The 23714-nt window shown below is 41.6% G+C and overlaps 1 long non-coding RNA gene across 1 annotated transcript in view; it reads right to left on the reverse strand.

The window, feature by feature from the left end:
* Positions 1-23714, reverse strand: part of LOC117346877 — a 182541-nt gene that overhangs the window by 81510 nt on the left and 77317 nt on the right. The window contains exon 2 of the long non-coding RNA XR_004536672.1: positions 15791-15872. This is a non-coding gene — a long non-coding RNA (uncharacterized LOC117346877). The remainder of the gene's footprint in view (positions 1-15790; positions 15873-23714) is intronic.

The raw sequence follows: 23714 nt of genomic DNA on the forward strand, positions 1-23714 counted from the left end.
ATAAGCAACTTCAATATTACACACTCAAACAGATATAGAATGGCTCAAAAAGCTTTAAACATAGATGCTCAGAAAATATAGCACCTATTTTTTGCAACATACCCATAGGTGTTTCAGAGTGTAAGAAATGGATGGATCAGCCCTTGTGTGATTCCTACCAGCATGTGCATGCACAAAGCAAGTAATTTGATGAAGTCATATAGGCATATGGTTTTGCTTTAAGACCATAAGAACATAAGAAGTTGCCCCCGCTGAGTCAGACCAGAGGTCCATCTTGCTCAGCGGTCCGCTCCCGCGGCGGCCCATCAGGCCTAGTGCCTGAACAGTGGTCCCTGATTAATTTTGTAACTTACCTCTAATCCCATCCCTATAATCTACCTTTACTCTTATCTGTACCCCTCAATCCCTTTGTCTTCCAAGTACCTATCCAAAGCTTCTTTGAACCCCTGTAGCGTGCTCCTGTTTATCACATCCTCTGGTAGCACGTTCCATGTATCCACCACCTCTGTGTGAAAAAGAACTTCCTGGCGTTTGTTCTAAACCTCTCCCCTTTCAATTTCTCTGAGTGCCCCCTTGTACTTATTGATCCCCTTAATTTGAAAAATCTGTCCCTGTCTATTTTTTCTATGCCCTTCATGATCTTGAAGGTTTCTATCATGTCTCCTCTAAGTCTCCGCTTTTCCAGGGAGAACAGCCCCAGTTTTTTCAATCTGTCAGTATATGAGAGGTCCTCCATGCCCTTTATTAGCTTAGTTGCTCTTCTCTGGACCCTCTCAAGTACCTCCATGTCCTTCTTGAGGTACGGCGACCAGAACTGAACACAGTACTCCAGGTGCGGGCGCACCATAGCACGATACAGTGGCAGGATGACTTCCTTTGTCCTGGTCGTGATACCCTTCTTAATGATACCCAACGTTCTGTTTGCTTTCCTTGAGGCCGTGGCACACTGCGCCGACGCCTTCAATGTTGTGTCTACCATCACGGATAAAATATATGTACCTGTATGTGTGCCTTGACCATCTAAGCAACCCTTTAGAAAACTACCCCCTCCCCCCTCCACAATGTATTTTTTCCAAATTATCCCCCCCCCCCCCTTTTACAAAACTGCGAAAGCGGTTTTTAGCACAGGCCAGTGTGCTGAATGCTCTATGCTGTTCGACACTCATAGAGGTCCTGTGCTAAAAAAACACTTTCGCAGTTTTGTAAAACGGGGGAGAGGGAGGCATATTTGAAGGGTGGAAAAAGTACATCATAAATCATTGCAGCATTTGTGGAGGTCTGAACCGCGTCTACTATTTCTAGCAATCTCTCTGCCCCTGCAGCTTTATTTAAGGATTACTGCTGTAGTGAAACTTTTAAACTTTCCTTAGGGAAATGTGGTTCTTTATGTTGTTTCCAAATGTTTCCATAAAGGATTCAGTTATTACTCTGTACATTCATTATCTTCAAGCAGCATTCATTGATTCTGCAACTTTCTGCTGCCAAAGCTATCCTTATTTCAAACAAAACACTTAACAGCTGATATAATCTTCGAGATCAGGGTTTCCCCAAGTCAGTCCTGGAGTACCTCCTTGCCAGTCAAGTTTTCAGGATATCCACGATGAATACGCATGAGATAGATCTGCATACCAAGGAGAAAGTGCACGTAAATCTATCTTATGCATATTCATTGTGGAATATCCTCACAACCTGATGGGACTAGCTCAGATATAATGAAGTAAGCCTGCATGAATACAGAGACTGAGTAATAATACTGTCCACCATCAGCAAATGGTACTCTATACTTCAAACTCGAAAAGAGATTACAATTAAGTTTAGCTTTGGAACATCACATGTTGCTGTGGCATATATAGGCCAGAGGTCCTCAAGGTTCACAACCCAGCCCGGTTTTCAGGATTTCCACAAGGACTATGAATGAGATCTATTTGCATTCACTGCTTCCATTGCATGCAAATAGATCTCATACATGCTCTTTGTGAAAATCCTGAAAACCAGGCTTGGTTGTGGACTTCAAAGACTGGATTTCAGGACCCCTGATATAGACAGATTTTCTTCAATTTTATGTTTGTTGGAAAAATGCTTTTCATGGGTGGGGAAAGATGTCTAAAAGTAATGCAACTAAAACACTGAGAACAGCCAATTTTTCACGTCACGAGTCCATAAGAGGTCTGCAAAAGCGTCTAACTTTTTCCACTTAAAAGGATGGGGTTTGGACTGTTGTATTACAAATTGTTTGCTCTAACTTTTTTGTTGTTGTTGTTTCTAGTGATTTTAGACACCTTTTCACCAGAGATGGTCACATTCAAAGGTAGACTATTAAAAGTTACCATATGCTAGGGTCCACCTTGGGGGTTAGCGCCCCAGGAAAAGATCTGGCTGTCATTGTAGACAATATGATGAAAGCTTCTGTCCAATGTTTAGTGGCAACCAAAAAAAGCAAACAAGATGGTAGGAATTAAGAGGGATGGTTAACAAGACTAAGAATGTTATAATGGCCCTGTATCTCTCCATGGTGCGACCTCACCTGGAGTACTGCATTCAGTTCTGGTCTCCTTATCTCAAGAAAGATATAGCGACACTAGAAAAGGTTTAAAGAAGAGCGACCAAGATGATAAAGGGGATGGAACTCCTCTCGTATGAGGAAAGACTAAAAAGGTTAGGGCTCTTCAGCTTAGAAAAGAAACAGCTGAGGCGGGAGATATGATTGAAGTCTACAAAATCCTGAGTGAAGAAGAACGGGTACAGGTGGATCGATTATTCACTCTTTCAAAAATTACAAAGACTAGGGGACACTCAATGAAGTTACAGGGATCTGCATTTAAAACCAATAGGAGGAAATATTTTTTCACTCAGAGAATAGTTAAAGCTCTGGAACGCATTGCCAGAAGTTGTGGTAATAGTTTTAAGAAGGGTTTGGGCAATTTCCTGGAGGAAAAGTCCATAGTCTGTTATTGAGAAAGACATGAGGGAAGCCACTGCTTGCCCTGGATTGGTAGCATTGAATCTTGCTACTCTTTGAGGATTCTATATGGAATGCTGCTACTATTTAGGGTTCTGGAATCTTGCTCACTGTGAGATAATGGAATGTTGCTACTCCTTGGGTTTTGGGCAGGTATAAGTGACCTGGATTTGCCACAGTGAGAATGGGATACTGGGCTTGATGGACCATTGGTCTGACCCAGTATGGCTATTATTATGTTCTTACTCTGACAGTGCATACTAGCAGTGGCATAGCGAGGGCGAGAGGCGCCTGGGTTGGTTGCACCACTCCCCCACCCCACAACCCATTCGCTCCATCCCCTCTCCTGCCACATGCACCTATTCCCTCCCCCGTACCTCTTTAACGTTCCTGGCGTGAGCAGCAATCCCAAACTGCTGCTTGAGCCAGCTCTTCCTCTGATGTCACTTCCTAGGTGCAGGTCCATGAAGTGATGTCAGAGGAAGAGCCGATGCTGGCGCGAGCAGCAGCTTGGAGTTGCTGCTCACGCCTGGAACGTTAAAGAAGCGCGGGGGGAGGGAACGGGCGCACGCGCACAGTTGTGAGGGAGGGTGGGGAAGGAGCCAAGGGGGCGCAGAGGAGGACGGGTGCCGGCACTCCCACTAAGACAGCACCTGGGGTGGACCGTCCCCCCCCCCCACTTTCCTGCGCCACTGCATAGTAGTTCCTACGGTTAACTGCATATTGTGGTTTAGTAAAAGATTTCCTACATACGTTTATTTATTTTTGCTGCAGCAGCTCCCTGTGCCAAAGTCGGTGACTGCTGTGCCAATAATAATCAGTCGAAATACCGCAAGGCCGTTAAAGTTCTATACTGTTTACAATAGTTAAAAGCCAAACAATAAAAGAAGTTGAATAGAACTAAAAACGTTAAAAGCCAATAATTAGAGACACTAAGGGCTCCTTTTACTAAGGTGCGCTAGGGCCTTAACGTGCGGAATAGTGCACGCTAAATTGCCACGCGCGCTAGACTTTAATGCCAGCATTGAGCTGGTGTTATTCTAGAAGTATACCGTGCAGTAATTTTGTGTGTGCGCTAAAAACGCTAGCTCACCTCAATAAAAGGAGCCCTAACATGATCAAAATAGTGCATAATAAAATTCTTACGAATTAGCTGCCTAAATACTTCGAAAACAGATATGGTTTTTAGATGCCTCCTAAATTCCCCATAAGTGTCAGTAAGCATGTGTAGTAAGAAAAATAAAAGGGCAGGAACAAAAATTGTAAGCGAATGCTTTTAATTGGACTAAATACATTTCTGACCAGTTTTGAAGAGCTACACTGAACTGATCGATTGCAATATAGCAGCTGATTAAAGCTAGTGCCGTCTTGTGTTCCTGTAGGTCAGCAATTATTTTTCTTGTTGGTTCGACAAGGACTCAAGACTTCTTGGGCTCCTTTTATCAAGGCGCGGAATACCGCGCGTTCAACCACCTGCCGCGCTAGTCGCTAACGCCTCCATTGACGAGACATTAGGTTTTTGGCTTGCCGCGGGGGTTAGCGTGTGATGAAATGTCCGACGCGCTAACCCCCAAAGCGCACCTTGATAAAAGGAGCCCCTAGTGTGGGTTGCAGAATATGGCATTTTTCTTATCTACTCTTGCAGGTGGCACCAACTCATCAAGCGTGTCTTTACTCCTATACAGAGTGTTGTGATAGTAATACTTATATTGCTACAGAGTTGGTTCATTTTAATATATAATATACTGTATATTAAAATTAGCCATTTCCTATCGTGAAAAATGTTTTAACTAAAGCTGGGTAAAAGTCATTTCCAACCTTCAACATTATTAATACTGTCACTTCCTAAGCGCAGGTGTGCGTTTTCAGTGCCCATAACACACCACCCTCTAAAGGTGTGAAAGACAAAAGAAACCATACCTATTCATTAGCAAGAATAGATACAGTGGTGGATTGTCTATGATGAAGTATGCAAAAGTCAACGTCAGTCTAGTAAAAAACAAAACAGAATTTGTGTTAAAAAACAAAAAAACAAAAAAAACTTTGTATGTAAGACAGAGCCTTAATTACCTTGATATATAGAAGAGACTGCATACGGAATTGACACAGTGTGGCTGAAATTACTAAACACACAGGGAAGTGCTGAGGCAGTTCTCAATAGTCGCATGGACAACCTGCTTCCAACATGAAGAACCTGGATTCCTTTGAGCAAAACAGAAAAGTGGGTAGGAATAAAAAATAAAAAAAAAAGGCAAGGGACAGGATTTTGTACAGTATATTGAAATACCCGTGAGCATATGTGAACATCTCTGGGAAAAGATAACTAAAGTCTCCAGAAAAAAAAAGAGTTTTAATGAATTCTGTTTATAAATCAACCAGTCCGAATCAAAACGTTACAGAAGTTCAAACGTGTAATTTTTTCAGACTGTTTATGGACCTATGAAATGAAAAGAGAAAAAAAAAATAAAAAATCAGCCACTCTCAACATTTTGGATCTGCTATTTTAGTCACCTTTTCCAGAAAGTCATATTTTAGAGAAGACCAGAAAAAAGAATGCCTGGATGCCAATATTAATGTAGGGGGGAGGGGGGGGAATTGTAGAGGCATTTTAGCTGAGAGGCCTAGTGGTTAGAGCAGCTGCCTCAGCAGTCTGAGGTTGTGAGTTCAGTTCCTATTGCAGCTCCAACTACAAAATAAGTACCTGTCTAGAATGTGTAAAACCACATAGAAAAAGCAGTATACAAGTCCCATTTCCTTTACTCCCTTTGCTGGGGAGTCAAGAGAAAGTAGGGTTATCAGATTTTCTGTCTTGAAAATCCAGACCCCTAGACCTGCCCCCAGGTCCAACCAGTCCCACCCATCCCAGCCCTGTCATGCCCCCAAGCCCACCCAACCCTGCCCCCTGCTGCTTGCTCTCGTTGGGCAGGATATCCACATATGCGCGGATACGACGCAATGATGTCACGAGCATGCGCGCATAAGCGGATGCCCTCCTGACCAAAGGAAAGCTTTTCAAAACCCAGACAAAGTGCCAGGTTGTGAAAAGCCATCCGGACCCCTGGATATGTCCGGGGAAACCTGGACATCTGCTAACTCTTAGAGCAGGGGTAGGGAACTCCGGTCCTCGAGAGCCGTAATCCTGTCGGGTTTTCAGGATTTCCCCAATGAATATGCATTGAAAGCAGTGCATGAAAATAGATCTCAGGCATATTCATTGGGGAAATCCTGTAAACCCGACTGGAATACGGCTCTCGAGGACCGGAGTTCCCTACCCCTGCCTTAGAGGAAGGGCTGTGGCTCACTAGTTGAGCTGCTGCCTCTGCACCCAGAGGTTGTGAGATCAAATGCCATGCCGCTCCTTGTGCAAGTCAGTAAAACCTTCTGCGACCACCGCTTTGAAATGCCAAAGCAACAAAAAAGCAGTATACAAGTCCCCATTCCCTTTCCTTTTTTTAAAAAAATGTTGATAACAACAAAAAAAGTTAAGTGATCTTAGCCTGATATTCAGCCTGAATATCAGCTGTGCCGATATTCAATGTAAGTGCCCAAACATGGCCTGGTACTGAATATCAGGGCATAATTAAGCAGACGACGATCGACAATTAAAAAAACATTGATATGATTGCATTAGTCCCTCCAAAACATTGATATGATTGCTAATGCCCTCCAATATTCGGCCAGTGGACATTAGTTAATAAAGCTCCTCTCCTTTAGACTTATGTTCAGATCCTGGGACATTTTCTCTGACATCGTATTCAGCCATACTATGATTTTGTATAGTTCAGTTATGGCACTTTCTGAAAACCATCAATCCGTTAACAAGGCCAGCAGACAGAGGTTTCTTAAAAATCAGCAAGTTTTAAATGTTTTAACTTTTATTCTCTCTCAGGTTAACACTGGACAACAAAGTTTTTGCTTCTTCAACACTTTCAGGTGTATCTTACAAATATTTGGCAGCTGATCACAAAAATCATGTTTAAAATTACATATCACCTACCGTTAAAAAAAAAAAGTACATTTTTTTACAATTTCTTGTTATACTTTCAGACTAATGCAATTCATTCTTAGCCTAATTCTTAATATAGGCCTATTGCTCACGTTATACTGCTGGGTATAATGTGGGCATGTCCAGGCATATATTCAGGGCAGGTTGCAAAACGTCCACGGAAATGATGCAGTCGGTGCATGCATAGGCATGCTTGTACATGGGCTTGATGTATGCCGTCTGAAAAGGCTATATAAAAGCAGTTTGCATACAGGGATAATCTACATCACGTGTCTGTCAGTTCAGGTGCATTTTGATGCTTCAAGGCATAGTATTGTCTATGTAAGTAACTTAATTAGTAAGCCAGTCAATTAATTTCTATAGGGCAATTTGCGACAGTAGAAATGTCTCACAGATGTCATAACTGGTGTGATACATTCTGCTACATTTGTGGCAAGGTACACGCTTAAGCCTCAAAGACGCACCATGACTCGATTTGTTAAGAAAGCATACGAGTTGTACTTCGGTTCCAAGGCTGGTGATCAAGGCAAACCATGGGCTCCTCATATTTGCTGTGAAAGATGTGCCGTCGATCTTAGAGCTTGGCTCCAAGGTACTCGGAAGTCAATGCCATTTGCTATCCTAATGATATGGCGAGAACAGAAGGATTACTTGACAGACTGTTACTTCCGTCTGACAAATATATCTAGTTTCTCTGGTAAAAATAAGAAATCAATTGAATACCCCAATCTTCTTTCAGCTATGAGACCAGTGCCTCATGATGAGTCTTCGGGTATCGAAGCCACCAGAGAAATGGAGCTTAAACGAAACAGACAAATAATTTGCAATGCACCAGCCAAGCACCGACAGTGACATTGATCCTGATTTTGAACAATGTACATCTGGTGAGCCTCATCTTACAACACAGTACGAATTAAACGACCTGGTCAGGGACTTGGATTTGTCAAAAGCAAAAGCAGAATTATTGTGTCCAAGACTGCAGGGATGATGTTTGCTCTCACCAGGTACGAACATTTCTGTCTTAAGAAGCCGCCAAGATGATTTAACAAATTTCTTTGCACAGGTTGAAAACCTCTGTATCTGCACTGACATTGAAGGGTTGTTCACAGCTTTGGGATGCACGCATGACCCACATGAGTGACGTCTTTTTATTGATTCGCCAATGTTAAGCCTCAAGGCTGTTTTGTTACATAATGGCAATGTCTACCCGTCAATACCTATTGGCTGTGCTGCACACATGAAAGAAACATATGAAAACATGGGACTGCTGTTAAAGTACATCCAGTACACAAAGTACAACTGGAATATCTGCAGTGATCTTAAAGTAGTAGCTCTGCTACTTGGATATACCAAATATTGTTGTTTTATTTGTGAATGGGATAGCCATGCTAAGGAGTTGCATTACACTCAAAAGAACTGGCCACTCCATACGAATTTGGTTCCAGGACAGAAAAATGTGGTACATAAACCACTTGTTGACCCAACAAAGATATTTTTTGCCTTCTCTTCACAAGAATTGATGAACAATTTCATAAAAGCGCTGAAAATGGAAGGCAAAGGTTTTCTTTATCTAAGACAGATGTTTCCAAGAATAACCGATGCCAAAATTAAGGAAGGCATTTTTCTCAGTCCACAGATCAGACATGTCATCAATGATGAGAGATTTGAAGATCTGTTAGTTGGGCCAGAGAAAATTGCATGGAAAGCTTTCAAGAATGTCGCTGATAATTTTCTTGGCAGTTACAGGGCACCAAACTATATTCAACTGGTTGACAAAATTCTTAGAGTATACAAAACCATGAAGTGCACCATATCACTGAATATATACTTTCTACATTCATACTTGGACTTCTTCTCCATAAATCTTGGTGCAGTCAATGACGAACATGGCAAAAAGGTTTCACCTGGACATTGCCACTATAGAAAAAAAAGATATCAGGGCAACTGGAATCCATCAATGTTGGCTGACTGACACTGCAACGAGATGCACTGGACACTAAGTACAAACGAAAATCAGCAGAAACACACTTTTAGCCATGGCGAACTATCACAGAGTATCGGAAACTTTGTGTATTAAAACATGTTATAATCAATTAAAGATACCAACGTGTTTCTCAAAATTCCTACGTTGAAACAGTCAATGGGAAATTACATTTGTGTTTATTTTGAGGGGGTCTATCATAATCACCAGTTTGTTTTAAGGAAGGAAAACTTTTGGAAAAATTTGTTGTCCATTGTAATGTTCCTTCATTCTATTCAGAAACAAAAGAAAAGAAACAGTAGGAATGGTGTACAAGATGCCAAATCTTAAGCAAACAAGTATAAAATCATAAATATAATCAAAATACAGTTTGTATCCACAAGGGTGGGTGAACCTGGACCTGACATGGTCCGTGTTTTGAAGAAACACTCCTTCCTCAGGGGTCCGAAAATATACCATATACAGGAGAACCATATGGATGACAACTGAAAATAATGGTGTGGTGAACAGCTTGGCAAAGCAAAGTGAGCTCCTACGTGGTGCAGGAACAGTAGTGAAAAGTTTCTCGATTCAACATATCATTGCAATTTTGTTGGATTTTTTGCTTGTGTTTGCCTTCATTCTATTCAAGCTTTCATTGCTCTTACTCTCAGCTTTTAGTTTAAGATAGATATGCATGTTTTGCTCAAAGGAACGACTCCTGAAGAAATCAGAATGTCATGTGATAGGAGGCAATGTTCTATTGTAGATTAAGGACTGGTTAAAAAGATAGAAAACAGAGAGTAGGGTTACATTATCAGTATTTTGAATGGAGACGGGTAGATTCTACCAAATAACTGGAAAAGCTGTGTAACTAAAAAGATATCAATTAACGCCTCCAAACTGGAAAGGGCAATTAACATTGTGGAGAGGCTTAATCGAAAGGAACATCTAAGTCTGTTTTCATCTAAGTCACAAGTCGTCTAAAGTAAAAAAACAGTTTAGGACACATTTTCGAAAAATACGTCCAAATTTTTTTCCCTTTCGAAAATCGTCTAAGTATACGTCCTGCCGATGTGATCGTCCAAGTCTCTAAATCGTCCATCTTTATACCACATTTTTGTCCAAGTCAAAAACACCTAGAACAAGCCCTGTTGGATGTGGGAGGGTCTGCAAAGTGATAGACTGAACACCCAGACATGGCACCTAAATAATGGGGTACCTTACAGAGCACTTCTATGAGCTTCAGAAAAAGGGTGCCATGTCATCATCTCACTACAGCTCCCTTATAGATCATGGTGAGCCCCCCAAACCATCTTCAGAATCCCTTAGACCCACTTATCTACCGCCCTAATAGCCCTTATGGTTGCAGAAGCCACTTATATGCCAGTAAAAAAGGGTTTTGGGGTGTATAGGGGAGTGCACATTTCAGTATCAATGCAGTGATTACAGGGGCTTATGGGCATGGGGCCTCCTCTCTATGGGTCCCTAACCCACCCCCAAGACGACTTAAGCTGCCTCTGTGCAGGACAACTAGGCTTTCCTATGCCAGGCTGCCAGGTGATGATGTTTTGAAGGCTGAATTTTACAGGTGTGATTAAGATTTTTATGAGGGTTTGGGGGGGAGGGTCAGTGATCACTGGGGTAGTGTGTGTGGGGGGGTCTGTATTCTGTGTTTGCAGTGCTTATCTGGTGATTTTAGGTGGGTTTTTGTGACTTAGACTATGTTTTAAATGGTCTAAGTCACAACGTCCAAGTTCCGTCTAGGCTCTGTTGTAAAACCTTCGGTTATACATCCTGTACGCCTAAGTCTAAGCCTGCCCACATTCTGCCCAAATCCCGCCCTCGAGATTCCTCCTGAAACATCCTGTTTAGCTATGGTCGTTCAGCGGCACTATGAAGGCCTAGGTCATTTAGAAATACATCCAAAACCTGGTTTGATTATTGGCACTTGGACGTCTTTAGTTTATGATCGTCCAAGTACCGACTTAGGCCGGTTTTTGGACATTTTTCTCTTTCGATTATGAGCCCATAGGCTTTTAAAAAACTCTCATGACAAGCTGCAAACTTCAAATAGAAAACACACATAACATTGTAATATGTGTGATAGAAACTATTCAGCTTGCTCACTTTATTTTTCAAGGTAAGTTTCTATCACACATATTACAAATATAAACTGTTAAGTTTTTTTCTATTTGAAGTTTGCAGCATATTAAGAGGGGTTTTTAAGGCTATGACATTAATTACCTTTTTCAGTTTGAAGGCATCAATGTCAACTCCGAAGTTCTGAGTCTGTTTTCTTTATATCTAATTTAGTTACAATTCTTTTAGTTATAATCTTTCCAGTTGTTTGGTGGAATCTTTTTGTAGCTGAGTTTGTGGTCAATTCCACGGTTCCTTTTATGATTGTTTTAGATGGTGGCGTTCCCCAGAGGTCTGTGCTGGCACTGCTGCTTTTTAGCATATAAATAATTTAATGCTCCAACGCTGCTCTGACACTCATAGAATTCCTATGAGCATGTTGGAGCAATTAGCTCTCCAGGCCACGGTAGAAACCTCTACCATGGCTTAGTAAAAGAGGGCCCAAATTTGTTGATGACACAAAGTTATTGAACATTGTTATCTCACAAGAGGATTGTAAGGAATTATTAGGAGAATAATGGAAAACAAAAAGAAAATGTTATAATGCCTTTGTATCACTCCATGGTGCAATTGCATCTGAAATTCTGGTCACTGCATCTACAAAATGATATAGCAGAATTGGAAAAGGTGTTGAGAAGGGTGAAGAAAATGATGAAGGCGATGGAATGTCTTCCCTATGAGGAAAGGCTAAAGCGGCTAGTGTTCTTCAGATTAGAGGAGAGACAACTCAGAGGAGCTATAATAGAGGTCTATAAAATACTGAGTGAAGTGGAACGGGTTGACGTGAATCGCTTGTTTCTTCTTTTCAAAAATATTACAACTAAGGGGCACACAATGAAGCTACTAAGTAATAAATTTAAAACAAACTGGACAAAATATGTGTTTTCACTTAATATGCAATTAAACTCTGTAATTTGTTGCCAGAGAATGTGGTTACAAGCAGTTAGCTTAGTAGGGTTTAAAAAAAGATTTAGCCAATTTCCTAAAGAAAAGTTGATAAGACTTGGCAAGATCCCAAAAGAGTAAAACAGATTTTATGCTGCTTATTTTGGAAATAAAAGGTGGATTTTCCCCAGGTACTTGTGATCTGAATTGGCCACTGTTGGAAACAGGATACTGGACTTGATAGATCTTCAGTCTCTCCCAGTATGGCAACGCTAATAGTTTATAGCTTATATTCCACCTTTATACAAGGCAGATCACAACATTACATACATAATAAAATATGTTCTTATGAATATAGGAAAATTTGTAAAATTTAGAAGTTGTGTATCAAAATTAAATCACCTAATAGAACTGGAAATGCAATAGCTAGCCCAGTGGGAATTTGTTCATCAACATGTATCTGACGAGAGTAGAAAATGTTATTTGTTAACATACAATATCTTTTATTTCTTAGATTTCCTTACACATCCAGGTTGGGGGAGGGGAGGGGAGGGGAAAGTATTTGGAAGAGTTTAAAAATATTTAAATATAATATTGTAATAAATAATATGATTTAATACATTAATGATTGGGAAGAGGGGGAAATTGATGTTTTGTTTAATAATGTGTGTAATATGGTGTATTTTATGCAATCTGTTAAAGTTATATTAATTGTAATACACTGTCAAAGCTTGAAAATTAATAAAGAATTATATAAAGAAAATTGTATTTTTCATTTACAAAGTAGTTTACCTAAAAGAAGTTCTGGTGTCATGGAACACGGCAGGATCTGTTTTCCATGGAAACAATTTACTCTCAATCCAAAAAAAATGCAATAGGAATAAGACAGAAGAACGAGTCTCCTCATCTCCTCTACATTTTCTTTCCTTAAAAAGAAGTATCAGCAGGACAAGAAAAGTGAGGGAAATAGGAGGATAGACTCAGCCAGAAAGCCAGGGCAGGAAGAGCCCTAGCTAGAAGAATGTTCTTGTAGAAGGTATAGAGATGGGGGAGGGGAAGAGATGAGAAACTCTTATTTCTCTATTAATAATGTGTGTGTTTGGGGGGGGGGGGGGTTTGGCAAGGGCAGCTAAATGTACTTTTAGTCTTCGTGATGTCCTGTTCCCAGACAGTAAGACTAAACAACCACATCTTTAATTTGCCTGTCTATAACAGCTGCTTCTGTCGTCACCACAAAAAGAAAAATTATAGCTTTCAACCCTTCATTTTAGTGCTCCTATCTATAATCCTCTAGTTCCAGTCTGTCTGACCACTTAGATAGTTTTTTATTTATTTAATTTTAATTAGTATAGTTTTTTTTTTTGGGGGGGGGCATGTATATGTGGCAACATATGCAGAACTACTAGACGGCCTTAAAAATTCATGATGATTCAAAAACTAAATGCATTGCATCAACTGCTCCTAGAAGTCGAATGACACACACTGCACCAATTAACAAGTCCCATAATTGCGGCTGTCGTATGCCTTGTTAGATGGCACTGTACCTTGTTTCTCTCATGAAGCTACAGAGATAGCCCATGTTTTAAAGAATCTCGAACATGTGAATCCATTTACGTCAGCCCTGTGCATTGCCTGGCTGAGGACTGATGAAGCTCCATTTTGCTTTGAAACAGACACAAAGAGAGCATGAAAGTGTTCATTCGCTTGGAGACAGTTCTCATCACTACAAAGACGAACCAGGTGGTGCGTGTTAATTATGACATCTCCAAATGTGTTTTTACCACCTGCGTGCCTGATTATGTAGTGCAGGCAAGGTGTACTTACTTTTTTTTTTCTCTGTCATAAACAACAAAGACAAACACTTTAGTAACTCTATAACAGGGGTAGGCAATTCCAGTCCTCGAGAGCCTAAGCCAGGTCAGGTTTTCAGGATAGCCACAATGAATATGTATGAGACGTATTTGCATGCACTGCCTTCTTGAGATGCAAATCTATCTCATGCATATTTATTGTGGATATCCTGAAAACCAGACCTGGCTCTTGAGGACCGGAATTGACTACCTCTGCTCTATAACATGGGTAATCTCAAAACAATTCTTCACCTGCACGGTGCACTAGAATTAGATTCATAGATCTGTTTTACTTGTTGATGCATTTCTTTGAGCATTTGACCTATTGTAAGGACTGAATCTTTCTGCCTTTGCTATTATTTGTTCTGACCTGTTTCAATATTTTATGTATGTAACTTTTTTGTAAATCGTTTTGGAATAAAACGGTATAGAAATTTTAAAAATCTTGTTTCCCTTAAATTTACAAGTTCAATTATGGGGTGGGAGGGAGGGTATTTTTATTGTTACATGTTGTATAAGTATTGATTATATGATAGATAAGGGTGGGGGGAGATAAGAGAATATTATACAGTGGTGCCTCGCATAACGGACGCCTCGCACAGCGAACGCTGCGCATAACAAACTTTTTGTCTTGCTCCCTATAACGAACTTCGTTTCACACAACGAAGTCGCCCGAGGGGCCCGGGGGGGGGGCGGAACTACTCTCGCCGCTTCCTAATGTGAGCCGGGAACAGCAGCACCCTCACCTTACCTCGGATGCCGAGTTTTCCGGCTTTCTTTTTCGGCCAGCCACACGCTTTCAGGGAGCAGCACATGCGCGCATGCTCTGTTGTTCAATCTTCTCCTCTGACGCAACCGGAAACCGGAAGTTGCAAGACAGGAGAACATTGATCAACTCCAGCAGCTGCGCGTGCACAGCTTTTTGAGATCGTGCCGGGAGCCAGACCCGCTGATGCACAGCAGCAGTGAATATTGTGCAGACAAACTAACCTGCTGGTACAGCCGAAGAGGGAGGAAGGAAAACTGTTGAATTTCTTGGGGGAAAGATGAGGAGTTCTGGCCAGCAGGGGAGGGAAAGCTGGACAGTACGGGGGAGGAGCAGTAGGGAAGGCAAGAGATCACTGCCCTCTCCAGCCAAAATTTTCCTTTTCAGAGGGACCCCGACATGGCAGCCATTCTCACAAACTGCCTGCGGCTGCCCCGAAGTTTTCCCTCTGCTGCAACTTCCCGTTTCTGATAGGGCAGATCGCCGCAAAGGGAAAGCTTCGGGGCAGCTACCGGCAGTTTATGAGAACAGCTGCCATGTCGGGGTCCCTCTGAAAAGGAAAATTTAGGTGTTTAATAAAGAAGTTTGGATCGCAGGGCCCCTTAGATCTATGCTCCCCCCTCTTACGCCAGCCCTGGGACCCTTCTGACAGTTTCGGGCCCTAGGCAAGTGCAGAGCTGCACTCAAGTGGCTAAAGAGCCACATGCGGCTCGCGAGCCGCGGTTTGCCGACCACTGACCTAGGACAACTGGAGGGTCAGGTGATTTGCCTAGAGTCACATGGAGCTGCAGTGGGAACTGACCCAGTTCCCGAAGTTCTTAGCCTCCTGCAGATCGTGCGGCTGGGTGAGGGAGAAGGCTGGCAGGCTCTGCATGTGAGGTGAGGTGGAGGGAGGGAAATGTAGGGCTGCAGAACGAATTATTTTGTTTTACAGGTATTCTTATGGGAAAACGCGTTTCACACAACGAACGTTTCACATAACAAACTTGCTCCTGGAACGGATTAAGTTCGTTGTGTGAGGCACCACTGTATGTATCATTGTTGATTATTAAGTGATATATTTATGGTTATTTGTATGGATATGTTATCACACTTATTATAAATTTAAAAATGAATAAAGATTTTTTTTTTTTTTTAAAGAAATTTTAAAAATAAATAAAATAAATAAATAAATCTTGTTTCCTAATTTTTATACCATAGTTGACTTATCTATATACAATACCTTGGAGATTCGATAACATGCTTCTGAAACTCCAGTGGAACCAGCACATTTCAGATTTGGAACTGGAATTCTTCAACAATTCCTAAGGCAGGCAAGGAAATAAAGAGATTTTTTTTTGTGAAAGTTTCGGACTCGTTATACAAATTAAGTGAAAATTGCATTTGACATTTGATAGTTCTGCACACAAAAGTTAAGTATGCACAGCTCAAAAAATAGAAATGAGCACATCTGCAGTTGAATGTTCATTGCATATCCAGGAAAGATTTTTTCGCTCTATTTAATGATATTTTTTTAATCTCATAGATATATGCTCAATTCCTTAATCATTTATAAAGTACAACCTTGAAACAGAGTGAACTAATTGACCTGTGTCTGGCAAGGACTTTAAGAGTTTGATGTTGAAAAGCACTTTTATGGATAACAGCAGCTGACGACTGCAAAATTGTTTATTTAAATGTCCCAAGATTTGTTTTTTTTTTTTTTTTTTTTTTAAACAACCCACACACAAAAGAACTCTGGCCACTTAAGTCATTAAACAGCTGAAAGTTAGATATTTTAAGACATGGCTTCAGGCCACTTGGATCCAGAGCTAGATGTTAAGCAAAAGGCAACATTTACTAAGGTGCGGTAGCCGATTTAGCACGTGCTAAATGCTAACGCACACCAACGCGTTCATAGGATATAATGGGCGCATTTGCATACGTTAGCGTTTAGCGCACTCTCATTTTTAGTAAAAGGACCCTTAGATAACATACGAGGGGCTACTGAAAAGTTCTCAGCCCAACCAACTATCTTCCTAAAATTTATTTTCTATCCTGATCTCCCCAACAAGCTCAGAACAGATTACAGGTAAACATACATAATACATAGTTAACAGATTACAATTTGCCATAGCTACAGTATAAGTTTTTTCAATAAAAGTTTTTTTAATCTTAACTCAACCAATACTAGGGATCTAATACCAATATAAATAATATATAGTTTGCCATAGTTCAGAGTGTTATTTTGCCACTGTAACTAAAAAGAGTGTTATCTTATTATGTTAAGTGCCAATTTGCAGAAACAAAATTCTATGTTTTGACATAGTTTCAGATCATTGATTGAACCGTATCCACTTCATTCTCTTCTTGGTTGGTCTGATAACTTTTCGGCACCCCTTCGTACTTATGCAAGTCATAAAAACATAAGAATTGCCATACTGGGAGACAGGAGGTCCATTGTGCCCAGTATTCTATTTCCAACAATGGCCAACCCAGGTCCTAAGTACCTAGCTAGATCCCAAGTAGTAAAACAGATTTTACGCTGCTTATCCTAGGAATAATCAGTGGATTTTCCCAAGCTATCTCAATAATGGTCCAAAGGACTTTTCTTTTAGGAAATTATCCAAACCTTTTTTAAATCCCGTTAAGCTAATTGATTTCATCACATTCTCAGAGGAACTCTATGAGCATTGGAGCAGAGTAGAGCATTCAGTGCAATGGCTGGTGTTAAAAACCACTTGTGCGGTTTTGTAAAGGGGTGGGGGGCAAGTGTATCGCCCTCGATAGAGACTTCGCTGCTTAACTCGCTTTTATTCCAAACTTTCCAAACCTCGCATATACTCATACTTAAATTTGTATTCAATTTATTAAGCATTCATGTATACTTGCAAATTTACCCCCCCACCCCCCCCTTTTACAAAACCATACTGTGGTTTTTAGTGCCAGCCACGGCGGTAACAGCTCCGACACTATAGAAAGGAGAGTTTGGAGCATAGTTCATCTCTATAATGAAGCTTTTTTTATTTTTTCATTTAGCATAGTATAGTTTGAAAGGGAGCCGTGAAAGTATGATTCACCCAATAGGCAGAATAGTTTTCTCGATGTTTGTATGCCATTTGCTATTTCTTTCCTCTTATATGCAATTGGGACTTCTAAAAAAAATACAGTACATTCAGTTAAATTTATTGGTCTATTGCTGTTGGTTGTCAATGGAAATTACACTTGTAAAACTGCTAATGATACAAAATATTTCAGGTTCCTCTCTGGATCTGCCAGGTAAGATTAAATGTTTATGTTTCTTCGCTCTTGATAGACCTCCCTGTGCAGGTGATTCAATCCAAAACACAGATAATTAGAGACTTTTGCCAGTCTGCTTCCAGTCAATGAGTTGCAACTAGACGCTCACAAAACAAAAACACCCTGAAAGCAAACCCATGGCCAGACAGACACAGACGAGAGACACTATAGTGAGGGGCCGTCTGAATTTCTATTATATAATAAGATCAAGCTGAAAAATTTAGCACCTGGAGTTGTTTTGATGATTGCTACCACTGATCTTTTCACATCTAAACCTGTTTGACTTTTTTTTTTTTTTAACTATGTACTGTACATGCTTGTTGCAATATGATCTACTTGAGTCTGTGCCCATAACCATGAAGCAATTCTGTAAGTGGGTGCCTCCACATAGATACCTATATAACTTTGTTAGACCCTGTTCTAAATACTTACACATATACTGTAAAAGTCCCTATAGAATACTAGCATAAGTAGACTGGTGTAAATGGATGAACCTAAATGCAACATTTATGCATAAAAGTAATTTGAGTGCATTAATTTCAACCCAGTCAATGCCCTTCCCCTGCCTTCCCCTTTCTTACAATTGTGTGCTAAACCATTTTAGGTCCTCTTGTATCAAGCTGCAGTAGCGAGTGCCGCAGGGCAAAGTCATTGAAGCCCATTCAAACCTTATGGGCATCGGAGCATTTACCATGCCAGCCTGTGCTATTTGGCTTGATAAAAAAAAAAAAAAAAACGACCTTAGGCCTGGACTCTAATTGGCATCAAATTTTTAGGCACCAATAGGCGCCCAAGCTCAGTAAAAAAAAAAATGCCATTTAAATTGCGATTTTAACCGAGTTTCAATGCGCCTACCAGCCCCCACAAGAAATCGGCTCTGGATTCACACATCTGTAGGCAGCATAGGCTGCCTAACGCCACTGGGAGTGTGGTTAATGTGATGTAATGGTGTTAGGTAGCCTAAAGGGTCTATATAGGCACGATTCACAACAAAGACAGACATCAAAAATGTAGGCCTGGGAAACCCTGGCCTACATTTCTTGGCCTACCTTTCCCGGAGGCGTGATTCTCTATGGGTAGCCACTGAGTGATTGACATGTGATCAGTGTCTGTTTTTTTAGATGGCTACTGATAACAGCACCATAGAGTGAATCTGGAACTAAGTGTGTAATTATAGAATTGCATTTATGCATTTACATAACAGCTGCACATTTCAAGTGTATACTCAGCCTGTTGGATGGTGGTAGTCTATAAATTTAAACAGGCAAATGGAACTTAAATTTAGATGCCCTGTTATAGAATGAAGGGAAAGTGTTTACTCTCACTAAGGGGCTCTTTTACTAAGCTGCATTAGGTGCTAATGTGCGCCCAATCCAGCTTAAAAAAGGCATACCATGGGATGCACAGGTGTTCTGCAATAAGTGCCAAATGTATGCATGCTAACCTTGTGCAAATTTTTTTTTTTTTAGAGGGCATTTCTGGGGGAGGGACAGAGAGTAGGCGTTCTGGTTATTGCAAAATAGCCTGTGAGCCCGAGCCCTTAACGCCTACAGAACAGTAAGGCCTGAATTCTATAAGCGGTGCCGGGATCAGCAACCACCCACAAAAGCAGCGCTGATCGTATGTCAATCACGCGACGGCATCATTTATAGAATCGTGGTTATCCCCTTCCCTATTGTTTTTAACCCTAATTGTACTACTTTATAACCAGATTGTATTTCATTCCTAGTTTTCCCTGTGTTTTTTGTATTGTATGTGTAATTTGAATTACTATTATGTTTTAGTAGATATGGTACATGTCATTTGTTTGTCTTCCTCTATTTTGCAATTTTTATCACTTTGTACATCGCTTAGAATTCGGAATAGGCGATTAATCAAATGTCATAATAAACTTGTAAACTTATTGTCATATCACAGATAGGCGCCAAAAAATATAGGCCATGGTTTTTCAAGACCTACATTTCCGTGCCTGTGATGAGAATCGCGATTGCGGAGGCACCCACCATTGCCTAAGGGTACTTCTGGTATTGATCACACCCGTTTCACCTTTAGACACCAGTAGGCGCCTCCGTAGTAGTAGTTCTGGGGCCGTTTATGGAGACGCCATCTTTTTTTTTTAATGACTGATTAATTGCTTTTAAACAATGCGATCAATTATTGTGTCGAATAAAGGCAATGAAACCCATTATGTTAGGAAGCAGTAGGACGGCTACCGCTGCCTAACTTTGGGCGGTTCTTGTAGAATCCACAGCTAAGTGTGCACACCCTAACTTTAAGGCTACACTAAATGGCAATATTAGCATATTTTAAAAAATTAGAAAAAGGCCATTTTTATGGCTGTGATAAAAAATGGCCTTAATGTGTGGGAAAGACCAGCACAAAAGTGATTGGCTTAGACCACTTTTTACCACAGCTTAGTAAAAGGACCCCAATTTCATTCAATTAAAATTCAAGGGATGAAGTTCTGTGTTATTTAACAAGGTAGGAGAAGCTTCTAGCAGATAAATAAGCTGACCAGGTCTACTTAAATGTATAGTACTGCAGAATAGATTTGGCCACCACAGCACTATCCAAGGACAGATTCGGGGCAGACCTGAGAGCTACTCAGATACTGCCAATATTCAGTGTCTGTGCTCACAGATAGCTAACCAGGCAAGTTGGACCGCATAAAACATGGTCCTAAGTGTGCCCAGTTAATTAGCCAGTTGCCAACACTGGTGCTCTGATAACTTCTGACAGCCACCCAATAGCATAGAAACATAGAACCATGATGGCAGATAAAGGTCAAATGGCCCATCCAGTCTGCCCATCCGCAGTAACCATTCTCTCTTCCTCTCTCCAAGAGATCCCAAGTGCCTATCCCAGGCTTTCTTGAAATCAGACACAGTCTATCTCCACCACCTCTTCCAGGAGACATTCTAAGCATCTACCACCCTTTCTGTAAAAAAGTATTTCCTTAGATTACTCTGGAGCCTATCACCTCTTAACTTCACCCTATGCCCTTTTATTCCAGAGCTTGCTTTCAAATGAGAGACTTGAATCATGTGCATTTACGCCATGTAGGTATTTAAACGTCTCCATCATATCTCCCCTCTCCCGCCTTTCCTCCAAAGTATACAGATTGAGATCTTTAAGTCTGTCCCCATACGCCTTATGACACAGTGCTGGTATTTGGACATAGTCCAGCACTAAATATCTGGGCCTACTTCTTCCCAAGGCAGTCAGTCAGTGTTTTAAAGAAATACCGACTGTTGTGGGTCAAATGTCAACCAGTAAATGTGCAGATTCTTTGAAATATTCTTACACTAGTCTAAGATAAGTTATAACAGCTATTTGATGTTAAGGTTACTTAAAATGACTGTTTAATAAATTCAATATTTTTAAACTTTGGTTTTAATTTTGCTTAAAACAGCATCATCCACAAATAAACATTCAATATTGACATTTCCACTCCTTTTCAGTCTAAGAATATTATGAGCCGATTATAATAAATGAAGCACACAAATTAAAAATATAACAATAAATCAACTAAACAAATAGAGCAGTGTCCCGCAAACTTTCTCGAGCCGCGGCACACTAAAGGTAGTGGCCATGGCTCGAGGCACCTGGAAGTGCGCGGATATCGCTGTGATGACATCACGTGCATGCGTGACATGTCAATGTCCGCATATGTGAAGGCCCTCCAGGCATGCCCTGAAACGCCAGTGGGGGGTGCCAGACGGGAAGAGGGCCAGAGAGAAGGATAGGTGCTGGCACCCACTGATTGCCTGCACCTTTCCTCCTCCCCAGTGAACCGTGGCACACCTGAAATCTCAGAAGGCACACAGTTTGAGATACACTGAAATAGAGTATCATCATAAGATAAGAGCAGCTACCCTGTTTCCCCGATGGTAAGACACTGTCTTATTTTTTTTGGAAGGCCAAAATATGCTCTAGGGCATATTTTCGGGGGGATGCCTTATTTACCCATGAAGAAGACTACAGTACACAGTTATTGTTGAAAAAAAACAGAATTTTATTACCTGTATTGGATGTTCTGGCCGTGAACAAACTCCTGCAGTCTCCGTTAGGGAGGGATGAGGGAAGCTGCCTGTGTTTCCTTGCGCGGAGTCACGTGCGCGCGCTGCAGTCCTGTCACTTCCTCCTCTTCACTTCATGACGAGGCGCGGCACGCAGCCATGGAGGCAAATACGGTAGACGGAGGGACCACACAGAGACACCCACTGTACCACCCGATTCGGGTAAGCGCAGGTATCGGTGGGTGGCTTATTTGCGGGGGGGTGCCTTATTTTACATTTTTTTCTAAAAAGGGGGGGCTGTCTTATTTGATGGCCCTGCCTTATCATCGGGGAAACACGGTATTATTGGTATACTAGTGTTTAAGCCCGTTACATTAACGGGTGCTAGAATATATGTATGTCTGTCTTTCTTTCTGTCAGTGCTTCTCCCTGCCCCTGTCTCTTTCTTTCTTTCTGTCTGTCTCTCTCCCTCTGGCCCCCTGTTTGTCTGTCTTTCTTTCTTTCTGTCTCTCTCCCTGTCCGCTGTCTTTCTATCTCTCTGTGGCCCCATGCCTGCTTGCCTTTCTTTGCCTTTCTCTATGGCCCTCTTCTTTATCCTCCCCAAAGCAATCCAAGATTGCTCCCTGGCCCCCCAGCACACCCCTCCTCCCAAAGCAAAGCACGTTTGCTCCCTGACCCCTTTTGTCTTCCCCACCCCCACGTCCTTGTGAAGTAACATTTACCTACCCCCACCCCACTTCCCTGTGCAGCAGCATTCCCTCCCCATTTATTAAAGGTATAGGCACACTCCTGTTCAGCCTCAGCTCTCTATTCCCTCTGGGGCCGATTTTGTACATCAGGCGCCATGGGAGGTGATCAGGGCTATCGGAGGTGGAACGGCATGCAGGGCTACTTTTGGGATCGGCCATTTTTGCAGCGTTGGATCCTTTGCTTCGGCTGGCTGACTTAGGCCTGTGCGCGTCGTCAGCCTGGAGGAGTCGGTTGAGGTGGTGCTCCCATGCTCAGTGGGTGATCGGCCGTTTTTCGAGCGCGGGTTCTGGGGAAGGATGGCAGCGGCGGCGGCAAACTTACAGGAAGGGAGGCTTTACCCTTCAGACGGCAAGAGCCACCGCAGCCGACAGGCTCCGCGCCACCACGCACATGCGCACTCCTACCTGCAGGTCCCTACAGCTCATGGAAAACGGGAGCACTCAGGTGGAAGTGCGCATGCGCACTTAGGGCTTTATTATATTAGATGAATCTCAATCACACAATTGAGGAAGACAAGTAGGACGAAGTACGCCTCAAAACGCCCCCTGGTCGTGCCTTTCAACTGTAAACCGCAAAGCGATGGTCCTACTCCCACTTCATACCGAGTCACTGGAATCAACTGCCCCTGCAGATCAGATCCCTTGAAGGACTTCTCAGCTTTAGAAAAGCAATAAAAACATACCTCTTCACCTAAACCCCTACCATTGACCGATAGACTACAAAGAGATGTATACTGATACCTTAACCAGTATGTGTCACATATGTATAACTTGTATCATATACTGTAACTTTCTGTGTGTCAAATTAGATATAACTTGTCCTAGAAACCTTACATCATAAGGACAACGATAAACTATAACCAGTAAACTGTATATTATTATTAGCTCCTAGCATGTATCAAGTTAGGATAAAAACTTATATTGTAAACTTGAACAGAAATTATGTACACTCCTCCCTCCTTATTCACGGTTTCGGTACCCGCAGTTTTGACTATTTGTGGTTTTTTGTGCTGGGACCCCCCCCTTTCCCCTAGTGAATTGACCTTACCTGGTGGACTAGAGGCGACGTGGGGTGGGAGCGATCTTCCTAAACTCCTGC

Source organism: Geotrypetes seraphini, chromosome 12 (assembly GCF_902459505.1).
Source record: "Geotrypetes seraphini chromosome 12, aGeoSer1.1, whole genome shotgun sequence".
Lineage (NCBI taxonomy): Eukaryota > Metazoa > Chordata > Amphibia > Gymnophiona > Dermophiidae > Geotrypetes > Geotrypetes seraphini.